At 39.3% G+C, this 19394-nt stretch overlaps 1 pseudogene; it reads right to left on the bottom strand.

The window, feature by feature from the left end:
* The window catches only part of LOC132223521 (ATP-dependent RNA helicase DDX54-like), a 132241-nt pseudogene extending 115079 nt beyond the window's left edge, over nt 1-17162 (bottom strand).
* Nucleotides 17163-19394: the final 2232 nt, after the last annotated feature.

The raw sequence follows: 19394 nt of genomic DNA on the forward strand, positions 1-19394 counted from the left end.
AATAAAAAGATATTTAAAAACAAACAAAAACTCCCCACAGAAATAGAAATTATTCAAATACATTTTCTAAAAAATGGGAAGTATAGTGTAATAGTTAAAAGCCTGAACTTTTGCTCAGTTTATTCATCTGTTAAATGAAGTAATCATTTCTAATACCAGGGTGTGGTAAGGACTGAATTATATATCACATATTAAGCACCTAGCATAGAAACTGGTATATAATCATTGTTCTATGAATCAAAACTATAATAATTTAGAACAAGGACAGTATTCACACTAGAGACTGACCTTGTTTTCAGAGACCTGGACACGATGTCCTGATGTCAAGTTTTATTTACCTAGAAAGTGTTTTGAACTATATTTTATTGGACTATACTTTTGAGGAAAATGTGAAAGTGGGACTATTCTTCATAGCATGAAATTTATTCATAATTGAAGATGCCCATATATGTACTATTTTCATCGCAAAATGTATTGTTATTATATTCATTGTGTGCCCTGTAATGCAGTGCATTTGTGTTTGTGGGCGATACATGCAACACTGAAGTCCCTGCACAAGGCAATGGGTCTTCATAAGTTAGTTTCCAGATATTTCTCCCTTTTGAACAAATATAATGTGAATATATATGTGAGTGTATATACACAAACACTTGTGTACCCATGTGTGTCTTTAAAGGCAAAAATCATATAACCGGAACCAGAGAAATGTTTATATCAGAAACTAAAAAAAAAGTGTGTCTGATAAAACTCTGTAATTGCTGTAATAAGTGATGTCACCATTAGGATTATAAAAGCCATACTGTCCCCATGCACTGAGGCTTAAGAAACATGTACAGCTTACTGAGGTATCCTGCCCATCATAAAAATGTACAAGCTTAACACATTAATTCCACATCACAACAATAAATGACAAGACTGTGATTCCTCTTAAGAGCCAGAGGAAGCTAATTCCTTCATTGCATTTGTTTTTGTTTAGGTTAAAAGGAATATTTCCCTATTGGTTATAACAGGTAGGGAAATATTTCATTTCATGACCATTTGCTAATCCATTGTTTATGAAGTTCACCAATGTCAACTCTGAGATACTGAATATAACTTCTTTTTATCACTTTATCCTGAATACTTCCTTTCACATAAAGGAATACAGCATGCATCATTAAATTGACACTTTTATGGTACTTATTCAACAATAAGCCTCCAGGCTGCCATTTCAGACTATCTTAATAAACCTAACATCACCTCTCCAGTGGTTCGCTGCTTTGCTTAGACTGGATCCCACCAATGTCAGTTTAATAAACATAGCATGAGCAGTCACTTTCTACACAAGCAAGGGAAACAAAATTTCATGTAGAGCCATCCTGCTTTGGACAACACCAAGCACATTTGTTCTAAGATTTAAAATGTCTGAGATGTTCATTGGCTTTGATTGAATGATGAAAAATATATACAGAGCTGTTACTCAAAAGCCATAATATTGATAATGAACTGTGAAAATTTGTATCCACAGTATTCTTAAGAGTGATTAAGTAGATATACACCTTGCCAGATGTTTAAAGGTGTGCAGGATGAACTGCCTTCTGGCATGCTATGCACTATCTGTTAAAAATTTCACCACAGCCCTGGCTGATGTGGCTCAAGAATTAGAGTGTCTGCCTGTGCACAGAAGAGTCGCGGGTTCAATTCCTGGTCAAGGACATGTGCCTGGGTTGTGGGTTCACTCCCCTGACTACCAGGGAGTGTGCAGGAGACAATCACTCAATGTCTCTCTCACTTCTCTCTCTCTCTCTCTCTCTCTCTCTCTCTCTCTCTCTCTCTCTCCCCTCTCCCACCCTCTTCCCCCTCTCCCTTCCACAGGTGAACATTAACAAAACAAAACAAAACAAAATTTCACCATGACCATGACCATCATTGCAGATCCAGTCATTCAATATGAAGGTTGTTTTCCACAGAATTCAGGGGATAGTATTTTTGTCTAACAATAGTCAAAATTCCTTCAACACTTATATCAATTTCCCACTGTCATTTATCCAATCTATACTCTTGACAAAATAAAAACACTGGCTACCAAACATCTATTCTTACACTGTGATTAGTCTTTTTATTAAGTTATATTTTAACACACATCACTTAATATATAGAAGTCTAGAATCTAAGTAAAGGCATCATTACAATTATGGCCTTTAAAAAAATCAAATATTCAGTAAGCATCCACTGTGTGCCCAGTGCTATAGGAAATATTAAAGACAATAAAGTTTTTACTTATATTATAATGTAGGAAAATGGCGAGGCTAACACATTTAATCATGTAACAAGCACTTCTGAGCAAATTTTTTTAACAGACCCATTGCTGGGATACCAGAGTGACTACAGTACCATGATCCAGGTATGCTGAAGGTACTATGGGAGAGCAAAGAAGAGTCATCATACAGAGATGGTCATGGAGAACATCAAAAAAGCTCAGGATAAGTAAATTTTGAGCTGAGCAATGAAGAATATTTAGGGATTCAGCTGTCAAATTAGGATAGAAGAGGATACATTTTGAGGAGTGGAAGGTGGATTTAGTGAATAGAAATAGACAATAAAGTTGGATGTTAAATGAAGACTCCAAGATTTTCAACCTAGAAGATCAAGATATTTGTATAATCAGCAGGACTAGCACATTTAAAATATATATTTTTATTGATTTCAGAAAGAGAGGAAGGGAGAGGAAGAGGGAGAGAGAGAAACATTGATGTGAGAGAGAGACATTGATTGGTTGCCTCCCACAGGCACCCTGACCAGAGACTGAACCTGAAACCTGGGCCTGTGCTTAGACCAGGAATTGAACCAGGGACATTTTGGTGCACAGGACAATGCTCAACCAACTGAGCCACACCTGCCAGGACAGGACTAGCACATTTTTAATAAGTGTTGCTTGGGAGACAAGAATGTGCTCCTATTAGGGTGTTCTTTATTTCAAGTGATGGCAAAAGAAGCACAGGTGGACAATCCAGTCTGGATTTGGAAGTTGTGTGAATATAATCACATATAAATAACTCTTCATGCTCTTTGTGTCCCAAATCAGATATTTCAATTCAAATTATTTCACTAATATTTGTTAAATTTATGACTTCAACAAAATTCAACAATTTTTTTCACTTTACTTTTATTGTTGACATTATTATAGATGCAAAGGAGCGCTTTAGTTGCATCTCTCATATTGGCCTGCTATTTATATAATCTCCAGTTGTAAAACACTCAACGCAGATTTTGCAATGTAAAATAATATTTCTCATCAATAGGTAAGTCTGTGTGGCAAAGCTGTGTCTCCATGACCAATCTCTTACAGCTCTAACAGAGACAGATAACATGAAAATTAGTGTCTCTGCCCTCGTCAGTCTCAAGAAAACTAACTCATCAAGTATTTTACATATTCTAATGCTGGGTTGGTTTTGTAAACAAAGTGTCAGCAAAAATTAGTGAAATTAACTGCAAAGCAGAAGCAAAATGATTTTAAAAGCTTCTCAATTATCTGCCACAATAATTAGTGGAGTGCAAAATAATGCTCCAGAGTCACTATAAGATTTTTCATGCTTTCTGCAGCTTCAAAAAAAAATGAAATTATTATTAGCATTATTTCCATTATGTGCACTCTTTTACAGTCCCATTTTGAGTTATATTCATGCATGTTATATATGATATCATTTTATCACCTGAAATTGTACTCAAATATTCTTAGTTATAGAGCACCAACCATTGATCCACTTCCTCTCCTTGTCAGATATGACTGTTCATTGAACTCATATTTTACAAAAGAGGCAAAACCACAATAGGTTTTCTCACATACAGGGGAATATTTTTACTTTCCTAGCTAATCAACTATTTTTGAAAAATATTTATTTGGTTCAGTTGAAAATATACAAGTGATTAGTTCTTCCTCAATTTAATTATTGTCATCAAAGCAAGCCCTGAGTTCAAATAGTTCTTATAGTAAGAGCTCTTTTTTTTGAGAATATGATGTTTTTATGCTTTTAGCTAAAATCTCTCCCTTTACAAAGTTCAAATTGACAAAAAGATCTAGTACCAGAATCTGAGTTTATATTCTTTTTAAAAAAATAAATATATGAAAAGGATAGGTCTGGGTGTCATGAAAGGAGAAGTGAAGGTTATATTTCAATTTAGAAAAGTTTCCTTCTCTAAGAAAGATATTGGAACTGGGAACAGCATTGTACATATATAGTCAGAGTAGGCAGTATAAATGAGTTTAAGGCTAAGATGGATATACAGTTGGAATCAATAAACTTGGATATGCTTGCTAAATAGCAAGATGCACCTACTGAAAGGCAGCAGAATAGATTGATAGTGGCTCTTTCCAACAATAAATTCCATGTTTCAGAGTAATATTTCATGGTTGGCAATTGGAACAGTGGTGGTACAGTTGGATTGATTTGCACTGAACACAAGATTTTGTCAACAAATGTATTTCATGATTCATCATGGACTCACTGATTGATTGGATACTGGCTGCATACAAAAAAATTGCATAAGTCTATCACAGATGGTTTTTGGAAATACATCAACACTAATTCATCAGCACAGCCACATACTGAAGATTGTAAAAAAAAAAAAAAGGTCCCAGTAGTCATTGCTGTTCAGGACAGAAGCAATAGCTTAGTATATAGATTCACATGCAATACTCAGGGTACAATTATCCCATTGAAGGTTCGGCCTTTTGTTCTTGGTGTGAAAGTCTTTGCCAACTTCCTTTGTTTCCTATGCTTTATCCAACTACCAACAGATGCCAGAAAGCCATGGAAGGAGAACTAACTCGCCTCTAAAACCTCAGGGTAACTTGGCCTTATTCTTCTTCTGGTGCATAAGAAAAACTTCAGTATAATAGGTAATAATGCTGGATTTGGAGTTGGACAAACTCAAATTGACAAACCTGGTTTTCTTACTAAATGTTTCTGTAAGGGAACTGTTATTTAAAAATTTGAAGGTTCAGTTTCTTAGCTTGAAAAAGGGAAACAATAATATTCTATATTGCAAAGATAAATTTAAATAATACAAGCATTCAAAAGTATTAGCTGTTATTTAGCAGTCTTATTCACACAACATTAGACATTATAGTCCACAGCTTCTCCTCATAGGTCATGATTCCTCAAACCAGGAATCTATCCCCAGCATCTAAAAATACAGTTTATCCAATACCCAAATAATCTTTGCACCCCTCGGCCATTGCCTGACTCATTGGGGATGTGACGGGTCATTTCTTCCCTGATATAAGAAGGCCATTGCTCACAAAAAAAGAATGGACAAGATAGTTTGACTTCTTGGACCTCATCCTCATATTTAAAGGTCAGTCAATTGATCAGTCTGCCAAGGACTCATCAATGAGAAAGTTCTAAAACCTTCTGATTCTTTACAGTAATTCATAGAAACAGACCCTCTATGAATATGTGCAAAATCCATGTATGCTTAAGGTGCTGCACTTGTGAAAATCTATAGAAAACAAAACAAAACTTGGAGGGAAATCTATAAAGCATTTGTAGGTGATTGAATTGCATAAACCCAGCACCAGGGAGCAGCAATAGCCCAAAGCAGTACACAGCTGTTTACTTAAAATTGTGGCAGACAGCCATCTCTGCCTTTGAATTAAGGTATATGGATGCTTCTAGCTCATTTTTACTTCTTTCTCAACCCACTGTTAAGGTGGAGAAGCCAATCTTTGATTTTTACTTGGATAATGCCTTAGGCTTAAAAATTCAATGAATAAAACAAGAAGAAATAAAAAGCTTTTGTTTTTGTTGAATAATTAAAATCTATAACCACAAAAATAAGCATCAACTCATAAGGTTTCATTACTAGACATAACTCATCCTGTCTTGTGACCACTTTTTCATCACCCCAAGATTAGTTATACTCTTACATTTTCACAGAGAAATAGGCATCAATCTTCTGCATTGCTGTGCTGAGCTGACCTTGTGCCTTCTTATCCCACTGTCTCTTAGGTTGTGTGGTAGACTTCAGCTCTGAGTACTCAGTAAGTGACTCCTGGCTTTGGCCTTAGGTGGCTCCCTATCTCTCACCTGATTACTTGTTCATATTTTTTCTTATTCCTGAGATAATGATTAAGACCTGGATCACAGCCTTGAGGCTGACTTGCAAACCTCTGAGAATATCAAGAGAATTCAGATGAACACACGTGCACACACACACACACACACACACTTTCATATATTTTGCATGAATTAAAAAATTGAGAGCAAGTCATATTTTAGATAAATTATTGGTTTAGTTATCTAGGATATCTAAACTCACTGCATATTCTGCCAACCCTATATTGCATCAATTCTGGATAGATATCAAATTACAATCCAAAAAAAAAGTAGACATATGTACTACTCTTTGTAATATTTTAAGCAATAAAACAAAATAAAAAAGTAAAAAAAATCACAGTCCTACAGTAATTCAAATCATTATGATAATGTCTCTTTCCTTATGTGAAAATAATATGGATTCTAAAAACACAGGAAATACTAGCTTCCTTTGTGATTTGTCATAGAGAATTGTCTAAACCATGGAATTTTTTTAACCCCAGTGGGTCCATGAATGCACACTACCCAACCCCCTACATGTTCCAACCTAAATACTGACCTCCCTCTCTCAGGATATACCTCACTCTCTAGTTGAAAATTTATTTCAACCCACTGTTACTGATGGGGTTAGGAATATCACTTAGGGTTTGGGAGTGGGAAAGCTATTGAAAATCATTGACTTAGTATTACCATTTATTTGTTCATTCAACTAACACTTATTGAATGTTTACAGGGTGGCATGCTTTTTAAACAAAAGGTAAAAAAAGAAATATAGAAACAACATGTCCAGACGTCATTTTTGTCCCCATTTTCCTACCTTCACTCCCAACAAGTAAAGTCAAATTTTGAGTTGTTGAAAGTAAATAATTATATAATTTATTCTTTGGTTGAAGTAGACCATTTTACCCTATCCATATGTAACATAAGTTTCAAGAGCAATGCCCTTAATATTTCACATTAAGTTTGTGAGTAATTATAGAAAAAATATGGAAATAATTCATAGTTTTGGTAAATTAATGGTAAAATGAAGAAATTATAATATGATTCAAAATCAAAATAGTTGTACTTCTACAATTGAAAAACTTATTCCTTTTATTCACCCTTTATCTTATACCAATGTTGATATTTATATTCACAATCCATGTTTTACATACCCTTTTCTATACCAAATAAATGTTTTTTCTATTCTGGGCATGAGAACATTTTATGATAACACAGCCAGTAAACATTTAATATTTCTTGTTTCACATTTCAAATGGTATTTAAGTTACTTTAATCATCCTATAAATTATGTTAAGAAACTTACCAAGTATAGAATTGTTTAATCCTAGGATTCAAATAGCGTGTACTTCCCTTGGTTTCTCTGAGAGAATTCCTGCCTTGAACAAGGTCCAACTAGGGCTTCATTAATTACCAAAGGCTAAATTTGGGCATATAGACATCTACCACAAACCATACTGTCAATATAAACTGGGACCACATAGTGATAATTTATGTAACTAGAAGGATAAACAACATAATCACCAAATAAATAGGCAATTTTACTGTATACTTGACAACTTAGTGGATTTTATTTTAATTAAGATACTGGCATTTTCAAACTAATTTTCTTTTCTTCCTTTGTCTTTTTTATTGGCCTGCTTCTTCCACGTCAACTAAGAATTGCTTACCATGTTAAAACTGCCTTTCCTGTTAGGTACAGCATACCCTCAAGTGATAATTGCTCTGCTTTCAAAAACTGCGGGTAAATTTAACTAAAAACTAAGCAAAATGTCCTTTAGCTCTAATAGAAGAGCTAACCTTGAAATACCCTATTCTGTTTCTTTCTAATTTACACAGCAAAGAAATATATACCTCCATTTCCTTCAGAGTTCAGGGTGAGGCAACACTTTCAAGGGCTGCAATATGGGATACTGGGCAAGCAAGTGCTAAGAACAAAGGATAAAAGTAATTCTACTAAAAAGGGGGAGAGTGCTGTGCAGCCATTTACATTTTACATAATTTTCAAAGGCCAGCTCTGATTCTACTGTGTAAAATGCAAAGTGACTTTTATTGTAGAGCTACCAATAGCACAGGGCCCTCTTTTCTTGATGAAGTAGAGAAGATATGACTACCTCAACTCCAAATGCTTAACTCTGAGGTAATAATTCTGCATTCTATTAAAACCCAGAAACCAAAATTTTTAAAGTTCATATCTTTTTTGTTTGAATCCAAGTTTTGGTCCTCAATTTGTTTTCAATAAATAATTCTTTAAGACATAAATGATGGTGTATGACTAAGCTGGGTATAATACCTAGGTGTTCTGTCTTGGGTTAATGCCCTCATTCAAAAAGTCATACTGATGGGTTTCCATGTAGCTTCTGAAAGTCAGATTCAAGTGTCAGGTTTTATAAGAGTTGCTATGATATAAAAAGCAGCTAGTTTGGAGTGTAGGTAGTGAAATGACTAAATTGAGGCTGGGAGTCACAGGGCACCTTATTAGCTACACCTATAAAATTCAAGCAATTCTGTGTCAGAGAAGAATTCTGGGAGTACATGTGTTATGCCCAGATTTCAAAATCACCCAAGAAAGACCACTAGGGAGCAGAGTTCGATGCAAAAGCATAGAGTCTTTTATTCAAGCACGGGACTTGGTTCCCCCCCCCACCCCACCTCCATTACTGGATGCAAGAGAGAGCCCTGAGTCCCAAGAGAACAAAGAATTTATAGGGCTTGGGGTCAGGGGGTGGGGCCACACTCTGACCACTGATTTGGCCGATTCCGGTTGGTGAGTGAGGGCCGGGGGCTAGTGATGCAAGGGCAGGGTGCAGCTAGGGTCTGGTTACACAAAGACAGGGGGGTGGCTAGCATACTCTTGGCCTTGGGCTAGTTTCCCCCACTTTCCCATTGGCCGAGATAAGGGCAGGCTGAGTAACTGATACATTCTGTGGCTTTTTCTTGGAAGAGGGGTTAAGGACACAGCTATCAGTCCTGTTCTGTCCTTTCACATGAGATCATTCATGTAATAGATTTGCAAAGGGTAACACATGAGAAACCTGCTAGATTTATTATTAAAAAAACAACTACAGTTTAAAATGCTTGCCAAGATTTGGTTGTTTACTCTTGTTCTTCCCCTGACACTTTCCTTCTCCCCCCACCTAAGTCCAGCCCTTACCCTCATCTTGAGAATCCCATCCATTCCTATGACTATGTCCCCCATATCCCTATGCCTAACTGCACCTTTTCCCCTGGGTACTAGCTTTACATCTCTTTATAGAAATTTTTCCTGAGATGTCAAGCCTGCACTATTTACTGGATTTAGTGTCCCCTCTTCAAAAATCACTTTTCCTACTGATTTTTCTGTTTCTATTAATGGTCAATCAAATCTAAAATCTGTGAGTCATTTTTGGTTCCAACTTCTCCATCACTTCTATGCCCAGACACTTGCCAACTAATAATAGTTTATGATCTCTAATGAATCTGTCAACCTTATCACCTCTCTTCTATTCTCACTGTCCCTAATTACATCATGCTTGTGAAGTGTGACCCAGTCATGCAGTCCACTAGCTTAAATACCATCTATTTCATGAAATTTTTCTCCATCTCCTATTTTCATGTAAACTCTCTAGCCTTCAAAGCCCTCTAGTACCAATTATACTCTTCTTATGGCACTTATTACTTCCTGGCTGATATAACAGTTTCTTGTACTTGCAACAGTTGTACCATCTGTCTTCACTATTTCCTACCTTTACAAATCCCAGCCTTGCATTATAGAAGAAGAGAAACAGAAAGAATTATCACATTCACAGGCAACATAAAATACTGTAATAATTCCTACTTACATGACTGTTGTGAAGCTTAAATTGGTTAAAATATTTAATCTTATTAGAATAATACCTGTTATAATAAGGTCTTGATAAGTGTTAATTGTTGTTATCATTCTGTGAAGCCTGGGGCATTTTTTTCTGTCTGGTATATTTCTGAAGTGGGTCTTGAATAGAGTGGGCATTCTGTAACATAACCACAATAATTCAGCATTGTGGTTATCCTCAATAAGAGCAAACCACTTCCATAATAAAAATTGCCAGGGCCACATTTATGTGTTATGAGAAAACTGCAGGGTCTTCTCATTCAAAAATACTTATCCATCACTTCTACCATCACTTCAACACATACACACACACACACACACACACACACACACACACACACACAGGCACGCACTTACTTTTCCTTGTAAGTCAAGCATGTAAAACTTGGGGCCCACAACAAATATTTTTGAGGTCCAGCCAAAATAACAGTATGTAGGAAACGTTTTAATAAAAATTGTGTAGCTTAATTTTTACAATATCCTGTTATACATAGCTACAACATTCACTAATGACTGATTACTATAATCGTGTTGCATTCATTTCCCTTACTCACCTTACGCACAGGTGCACCATTTCTCTCCACTAGTACTAGCAGTGAATATTTTAGCAGCCAATTGCCACTCAGTAATCTTGGACTGACTTGTTTGGTGTGCGCAACAGGAAATATTTCGCTTTCGGAGAACAAGAAAAATAGGTTTATTTGCGTTACGCTTATTAATTTGTGTAGTTATTCAGTGTCTCGTAAGTTAATGTTCAAGAAAAAATATTAATTTTTATTAAAATGTTCTATTATTTTATGTTAACTATGACTCATTTATTTCAGCCCTTTGTATTCAGCATGTCTCTATCAAAATAAACCTACGTTTCTATGAAAATGGAAGCTTTTGTTTTTTAGCAGCCCACATAAACTTAAACCTTGTTTATTTGGCCTGTGTTAGCCTTTGAATTTGAGATGCTTGTTGTGATTGAGATCCTGATCACAGTCAAATTTTTGTGTTAAACACTACTTTTGGAAGTAGGTTTTCCTATTCGAATGCAAATCCCAAAGGAGAATTAACACATTAAGCAGTTCATGCCATAATGTGACTGAACTTGTCAGTTTTTTGTTCTTATGGACTGAGAAAGGTCCTGCTCAGTGAGGTCAATGGGAGGTCACCTTCTCAAGATTAACCTTGCAGCTTCACAATTTTGCCAAGGGCAGACTGGTCTTGACACATTCAGCTATGTTTTTTTTTTTTCAGATGAAAAAAATGCCTTTACAAAATTGGTGTTTTCTAGTTTTTTTTTTTTTTTTTTCCAGATGTACCTAGGAAGAAAAAAGAGCTATGCAAATCCATACTTGATGCTGCTGGAAAGTTTGTTGGAACAAAACTGATTGAGAACTTTGTCAGAAATGGTTCAACTTTATATGAAAATTCACCTTCCTCTGTTGCCAACAATCACCCAGACATTCTGTTATCTGCCAAGACAGTGCTGGGAGGCATCTTTAATTTGCATACCTGTTTCCAGCTCTAATTCTGAATTGACATTTGTTTTTTATTTGCCATAGATCTCTTCAGAAGCCCATTTGCTTTGAAAGTTTTTTGGATATGTAATCTGTCTTTTTTTTTTTTTAAGTGAGGTTACTTTGTTATTGCCTCAGCAAAAACACACCCAAACTGCAATAGTCTTCTGTTATTGGTGGGGAGCTCTCTATGTCCCCACCTGTTGCCAATGCAATGTCATGAGAAAAGGAATTTTCTGAGACTCACATGGGAGGATGAGCTCTTTTAGAAAGCTTTGTTTCTGTGGAATTAAACCCCGGAGTTTTCAAGACCCCATTTCTCCTTGTCCCACCAAAAAAGAAGTTCCATTTTGCTTTAAGCAGAGCTAAGATTAAAGCACTTACCCAAAAAGAAAAATAAAATTTTGGCAAAAAAAAAAAAGCAGTTACCCAGAGTTTTGGTTCCATATTGGGCCACAGTCCAATTCAGCCTCAACCTAGCTTAGTTTGTGTTCCACACTGTAGTCCATCAGTCCATTTTGTGTGGGATCCGCAGGGTCACATGGCTGTGGAAGGAACATGGGTGAATGCAAGGGAGCCACAAGAGAGCCAAGAGTGCCAAGAACCAAGAGAGAGATAATTCCTTCACTTTGGGATTATGTATCCCCAAATTTTCATGGGGTTGCAATGGCCTTGTCCCTTCTAGCTAATGATCTCTGTTCCCAAGTTTGACTGACAGACACCTTCCCTACATTACCCCAACTTTAATGTGCATGCATCCATCTTCCCTTTGTCTAGTCCCTTCCCCCAGTGACCTACACCAATAGATTGGTGGTTCCCTGAGGAGTGTAAAGTTGCAGTTACCTGATGAAGCTATTCAGATGGCATGCCTATAATGTCTGACCTTCCTTTTGCTCCTTTCCTATTATCAACAACTAGTTAATTACAATGGTATTACTTCCACGCCATAGAAGTTATCTGAAAACTAGAGGCCCAGTGCATGAATTCGTGCATAGGTGGGGTCTGGCTAACCCACCCCAATGGAGACCCACTGAGCCGGGCCAGTGGGGGTAGGGGCCAAGGGCAGTTGGCCAGCTGGCCCCGTCCCTAATAAAGGTGGGGGGAGCGATCAGGGGTAGGGCCGGCCAGGGGGAGGGGCCATGAGAGGTTGGCCAGCTGGCCACACCCCTGATCAGGGCATTGGGGGCCAATTGGGGCCCAGATCAGGCTGGTTGGCTGCTGCAGTGCACGTCATAGCCACCAGTAATCCTGGTCATTACGCCATTCCAGTTGCTGGGCTTTTGTATGTATAGATACATTGCTGGGGATGGCCAAAGGGAAGAAGAAAGAGGTTGCAGAAAGCTCCAGAACAAGTGACACTTTGTGCTTCATCCTCTTTCTTGATCTTGGCCAACATTTTTAGGCAGATGAAATGAAGTCACCCTGAATGTAAGAACAGTCTAAGGAAGATGAGGATACCAGTCATTGGGGAAAGGAGAATGGGAAAGAGAAAAGAAGGAGGAATGAGAAAAATTATGCCTTTGTTGAAAAAGAGCCATATTTAAGCTCAAAATGGAGTCATTTGTGTTAAGCTCATGTCATCAAAGACTTAGTACTTAACCTCAGAGCAGTCTCAGCCTTTCCCAAGAATGTACTCTTAACCAGTCAACTTGGAATTTCCTGGTCAGCACTAGTGAGGTAATCTTCCTGAGAGACTCTAGTCTTGCCCTAAGGGAAGATGATCTTGCCTGAAATAATCCTATCTTTGTTAGTCCCTCTCCCATTTCTGAATAGAAAAGTCTTCCATTTTGTATAGATCCTCAGAGCTCCTTACTAGCTTCTTTCCCAGATAGGATGCTGCTTGATTCCAGAACCAGTGGATAAAGCCAATTAGGTCTTCAAATTTACACAGTTGAATTTGAAAGGAGTTTTAAGGGATAAAACAGGCAGGTTTATAGAGATTTAGGTATTAGGGGGTTCATGGGGGAGAACTGCAGGGCTGCAAAGTTAAGGGACTGGGAGCTGCCAAAAGGCATATATTCACAGAAGAAAGGGAGCAGAAGACACTCATTTACACAATAAAGGGAGAGGAAGACAATCATTCACAGAATAAAGGGAGAGGAAGGCAATCATTCACAGAATAAAGGCAGAGGAAGATATTCATTCATTCACAGACTAAAGGGAGAGGAAGACACTCATTCACAGAAGAAAGGGGAAAGCCATAGGGAATAGAAAAACAAGGGAGAAAAGGAGGGGGACCCCACATGGGGTTTGAGCTCTGAAGCTGCTATAGTGACCAATCAGAGGGGATATCAGGACACAAAGAACTGCAGCCTTTATAAGCCTTAGAAAGAGGCACTTAGTGGGTCTCTCTCCCCCTCCCCACGTGGGAGTCTGTGCTTGTTTCCCAATAAATTTCTACCTTTTCCTATACCACCTTTTGTCTGTGGCTTCATTCTTCTAATTCACCTGGACAAGGACCTGGGAAATCACCTTTGCATCCTGCCCAGAGGAAAACAACATGTTTCAGCCTAAGTTCCTCATTTCAAATTTTATTTTTTAATGGATTTCATACTTGCCATTGTCTCCCAAGAAAAGGAAACAACCTTGCTCTGCTGCCAGTCACTGTAGCAATACAGGTTCACTCACCACCACATCCAATTCAGACCCTAGAGAAACGTGACTCCATTTTCTATACTTTGAAAATAGCTCTGGGCACATTTAAAATAAAAGTGTAACTTTTTAAATAAAAGGTTTTCCATAGATCACTTAATTCATATTATGTACCACCTCCCTTTGTGAGACTCTTACATAGTTGAAACACTACCAAGATTTGAAATCAGATAGGTCTGATTTAGACATCTGGCTCTGTCCCCACAGAGGTGATCTTGGCAAGTCACCAATGCTTAGCACATAAGCTCTCAAGAGGTTAATTGAGAAAATGTAAGTTTAGGTTTGGCACTCAATAAATGTTGGTTTTTCTAGGTACCTCAATTTTTATATCCATCAAATCCTTCCTAGTATAAATGGAAGAAGCATAGGCTTTGGAGCCTGCCCTAGTGGATTAAAACCCCAGATTCAGTTACTTAACCTTTTTGAGCCCCAATTTTCTCTTTTGTAACTGGAGATAATAGTAACTAGATTGCATGGGGTTGTCGTCAGGATCCTAGATAATATATGTAAAATTCTTAAAACATGAAGCATTGTATAAATGGTAACCATCAATATTATCAATACTAGAGGCCGAGTGCACGAATTTGTGCATGGGTGGGATCCCTCGGCCTAGCTAGCAATCGAGGCTTATCAGGGGGCTGGCCAGAAAGGGGGAGGGACCGTGGGAGGTTGGCCAGCCAAGGGGAGGGACCACAGATGGTTGGCTGTGGGAGCACCCTGAGCACCAGGGGGAAGCTCCTGCATCGAGCATCTGCCCCCTGGTGGTCAGTGCGTATCATAGTGACTGGTTGACCAGTTGTTCTGGTCATTCCGGTTGTTCGGTCATAATGGTCACTTAGGCTTTTACATATATAGACTAGAGGCCTGGTGCACAAAATTCGTGCATGGGGGGAAGGTCCCTCAGCCAGGCCTGTACCATCTCCAATCCAGGATCCCTCAGGGGATGTCCGACTGCCAGTTTAGGCGTAATCCCTGTGGCCTGATCGCCCACAACTGCCCTCCCCTGTTGACGTAGTCACCCCTAACTGGCTCTCCCTTGGCCCCTGCCACCGTGGCTTTGTCTGGAAGGATGCCCTGCCCTCCAGTCCCCCATTATCCATATATTTTTGTATATGTGTGTATGTATGCATATTTTTTTTATAATCCTCACCTGAGGACATTTTTCATTGATTTTTAGAGTAGAAGGGAAGTTGAGAGACAGAGAGAGAAACATGGATGTGAGAAAGACACATCAATTGGTTGCCTCCTGCACATGCCCTGACTGGATCCGGCCAAAACAAAGCCTCTGACATGGCCAACTGCTGGCAGCCCACTGGGGCTCAGGTGTTGAGCATATGGCGATTTTCTGTTTCTGCTTCCACTTCTGGTAGAGGTCCCACTTGTAGGAGCTGCTGATTTAGTGATCACTTTCTGTCTTGATCTTCTTGTCCTCCTGTCCTGACTGTCCCAGAAACCACTTCTTCTTCTGGTCTGTCTTGAGCTGCTGCTGGCCCCTGGTCAGGTTCTGGGCCTCATCCTCCATCAGGTCCAGGACAGTGCCAGCCATCTGCTGCTCAAAGGCACCCCTGTCCACACCAACACTCAGGCCCCGTTCACTGTCGAAGTCCTTGGGCCAATAGGAGACATAGAAATCGTAGTCCAGCAGCCGGGCCTCCTCCTTCCACTTCTTGGCTCCCCACTCAGGTCCTAGATGCTGCTGTTTCTTCTAGCATCTGTGAAGATGTCCTCCATGCTTTCTCCCTCCTCCTCCTCCTCCTCCTCCTCCTCCTCCTCCTCCTCCTCCTCGTCCTCCTCTTCCTCTTCCTCTTCCTCCTCCCCCTCCTCCTCTTCTTTCCCAGGTTGCTCTGCCTGTTGCCTTCCTGCCGCTCCTGCCCAGCCCTGCTGGAATCTGGCAATGACCTTGCAGTCCTTCTGCTGCTTGGCTGCATCACCTGGCTGCTCAGGTCCTGGCTGGAGGCATTGATCTCAAAGATGGTTGCTCGTGAGCAGTACTGCTTAATGCTGTCCACCAGCCTCAGCTGCTGAAGCTCCTCCTCATCAAAGCCCAGCCCCGTGAGGTCCAGCTCCTTGGCCCATTTGATGGACTCTGGTGAGGGCGCAGGCCACCAGTGCACATACTGCTGCTGGGCATTGTCAGCCATACAGCCCAGGCTTTGCAGCTGCAGTGATGCCTCCAGAGTGTTCCACAGGCTGCAGTCCTCGTCATCCACCACACTCTGTGGCACTCGGCCCAGCACGCCATCCACGCCCACCGCACCTGAGGGCTCCTTGTGGGGGAAGGGGGGGGGTGAAAGTGAGGATATGGCCCAGAAACAGGTGCAGGTCCAGCAGGTTGGAGACCTCATATGGGGCAACAAGGAGTAGGCTGTGCCACTTTGGCCAGCCCGACCACACAACCCATGTGGTGCAAGAAGAGCTTGCCCTCAGCTGGGAAGTTGAAGTTGATGATGTTGTTCAGCAGCGGGATGTCCAGGCCCTGGGCCACCAGGTCAGTCACAATGAGATGGAGCACTTGCCGTGGGTGAACTTGGCCAGGTAGATCTCTGGTCCAGGGCACTGTAGATGTGGGAGCAGCTCAACCTGGGACCTGGGCAGTTTATCTCTGGCCATGACGGCAGGCTCACAAGACCCGGGGGCTTCCCTCCGGCCCCACTTTGACAGGAAGGACGTCCAGAAGGATATCCAGAAGATGTCCACCATGATTAGCATATTACCCTTTTATTAGTATAGATTATCCTCATCAGTGCCTTATATACATCACAGGCAAAGTAGAGGTTGACAGGCCAGCAGAGGACATTTGACACTGGCAGACTAGAAAGTCCTGAGCGAGAAAGTGACCCCAGCCTAATTTTGTGGAACAGCCTGTAGTCACCCTATCCTGCTCAACAGGAGGCAGCTGCACTGAAGGCAAGACAGCAGGCCAACAATAGCAATGGCCACTTACAGCCCACAGCCTCAACAGCCAGCACTAATCAGGTTGAAGGACAACGAACTCCATCTAATCAGACTAGAACACTTACATCCCCCAGCCTCCACCCCTTGTGGTTTTGGCACATAATCTTCCCCGAATGGCTCCATCCCCCCATTCCCTCTAATAAACTCCCCTCTTACTTGCTTGCTGTGTCTGCCTAATCCCTTGAGCGACTCCAGTCTTACAGAGGTAGGTATTATTCATTGAACAACTAGAAAACACCCCTATTATTTTCTATCTCATATTCTACTTCTCTTCTTTATGTACCTGATAATGTCCTTAGTAAATAAGGATCTATCACAGAAGTTATTGCTAGAACCACACAGTGTTGGTGCCATAATAAGAATGAGATGCTGTCCAGTAGCATTATTCAAAATAAGGCATAATGGTGAATATCTGTAAAGTGCTAAGAATAAAGCCTGACAGAGCATGCACGTTGTGTTAAATGCACTATCTAAAGCAGTGATGGCGAACCTATGACACACGTGTCAGAGGTGACACGCGAACTCATGTTTTTGTTTGATTTTTCTTTGTTAAATGGCATTTAAATATATAAAATAAATATCAAAAATATGTCTTTGTTTTACTATGGTTTCAAATATCAAAAAATGACACAGCACCAGAGTTAAGTTAGGGTTTTTCAAAATGCTGACATGCCGAGCTCAAAAGGTTCGCCATCACTGATCTAAGGACTAAATAAACTAACCAAAAAAGAACTGTGGAAACATATGAATGATAAAAAGAGAAAACTTATACAAGCAAAACCAAATTAAAATGAAATGGGGCCTCACAAGGGGCTATTTCTACTCTGATGTGGGAGTACAGGAACGCATAGGGCTACAACAGATATAGTGATGAGCAGTAATGGCTCTCTCTAATTGCTAAATCTTAGTAGCAGGCATTGATGGAAAAAAGCATCCTTTCTTTTTTTCTGAACCAGACATCTTCCTATTATGAGTTGCTTTCTTTTTGGCCCAGTGTAATATCTATGCAGAAATGATGAAAGCAAGTCTAGATAATTAAAGAGAGGCTTCCAACCAAACTTAAAATTACTGACTCACTGGGTATAAAATATAAACCAGCATGATACAGGACAGCTTATTTGTTTAGGAAAATTTTCAAAAATCATGAAAATATTTGTTTTGAAGTAAAAAAAAATACTTAAAAGGAATACCCTTTTGATTTTAGTGAGAAAATGTAGTCATTATAAAATCATTAGTGAAAAATATACTAATTAAAGTGTAGCTTCATGAAGAAATGAGCGAGTAGGCAGAAAATAGTTTACAGTAGTCTTTCAGAGTGCAAAATTACATTACTTTTGAGAAACAACTTGTATGTCAATCATCACTAATCCTCACACATCAAATGGAATTTTGTTCCATTTGATGGAACAAAAATTTTGTTTAAGAAACAAATACTTCAAATATTATTTGGCAATAATGAGCTACCTAAATAATTATGCTAAAATGTTTGATTTATTTCTCTGTCTTATGTCTTCCTTTTCTGTCATTATTATGTTTTTATCTTATTGGCTCCCTATAAAGTCTCTTTTCAGCCTTCTTTTAATTTTCCTCATTTAAAATCCACCATGTATGTTTTGGTTCCTTTCTGCTTGCTTCCTGACTTATAGCTGCACCTGCACCTCCTCCACCTGTTTATATTCCCTACTCCTTCACTTAATGAAAAAGCAGTACAATAAAGAAGGTATGAAACAAGCAAAAAAGTCCAATTGGTCCATTCCAATTCTGTAACTTGACCTGCAGTATAATATTAAAGCACAAAGCTGTGGGACAAACCCTAAAAAATTGGTTTAAAAATTAAAAGCTCCAATATAGCCCTAGCTGGGTGGCTCAGTTGGTTGGATAATCATCTCATACACCCAAAGTTTGTGGGTTTTATTCCTGGTCAGGTTACATACCTAGGTTGCAGGTTCAAACCCCAACCCAAAAGTGTAGAAGAGGCAGCCAATCAATCTCTCTCTTTCCCTCTCAATCTCTCTTCCTCTCTGAAAATCAATAAAAAGATATCATTAGGTGTGGATAAAAAAAGCTCCAATACAATTAGACCATTGTCATACAGATATGGATTTAGAATACAAGCTTTGTTACATGGGTGGAATTTCTCAGATGCTAGTGGGAGTAGGGTTCTTATGATATCTTGAGAAAAATAATTTTCTAAGACTCGCATGGGAGAATGAATGATTTTTATTTGCATGAATGTATTATCCCTCAGTTTCTAAAGTCCCATTTCCTTTAAACCAGTCCAGCAAAATGTGCAGCTGGAACTTCAGTAGAGTTGGAAGCGAGGCCAGTGTTCAAAGTTTCTGTTTCATGGTACAG

The sequence above is a fragment of the Myotis daubentonii genome, chromosome X (genome assembly GCF_963259705.1).
Source record: "Myotis daubentonii chromosome X, mMyoDau2.1, whole genome shotgun sequence".
Classification (NCBI taxonomy): domain Eukaryota; kingdom Metazoa; phylum Chordata; class Mammalia; order Chiroptera; family Vespertilionidae; genus Myotis; species Myotis daubentonii.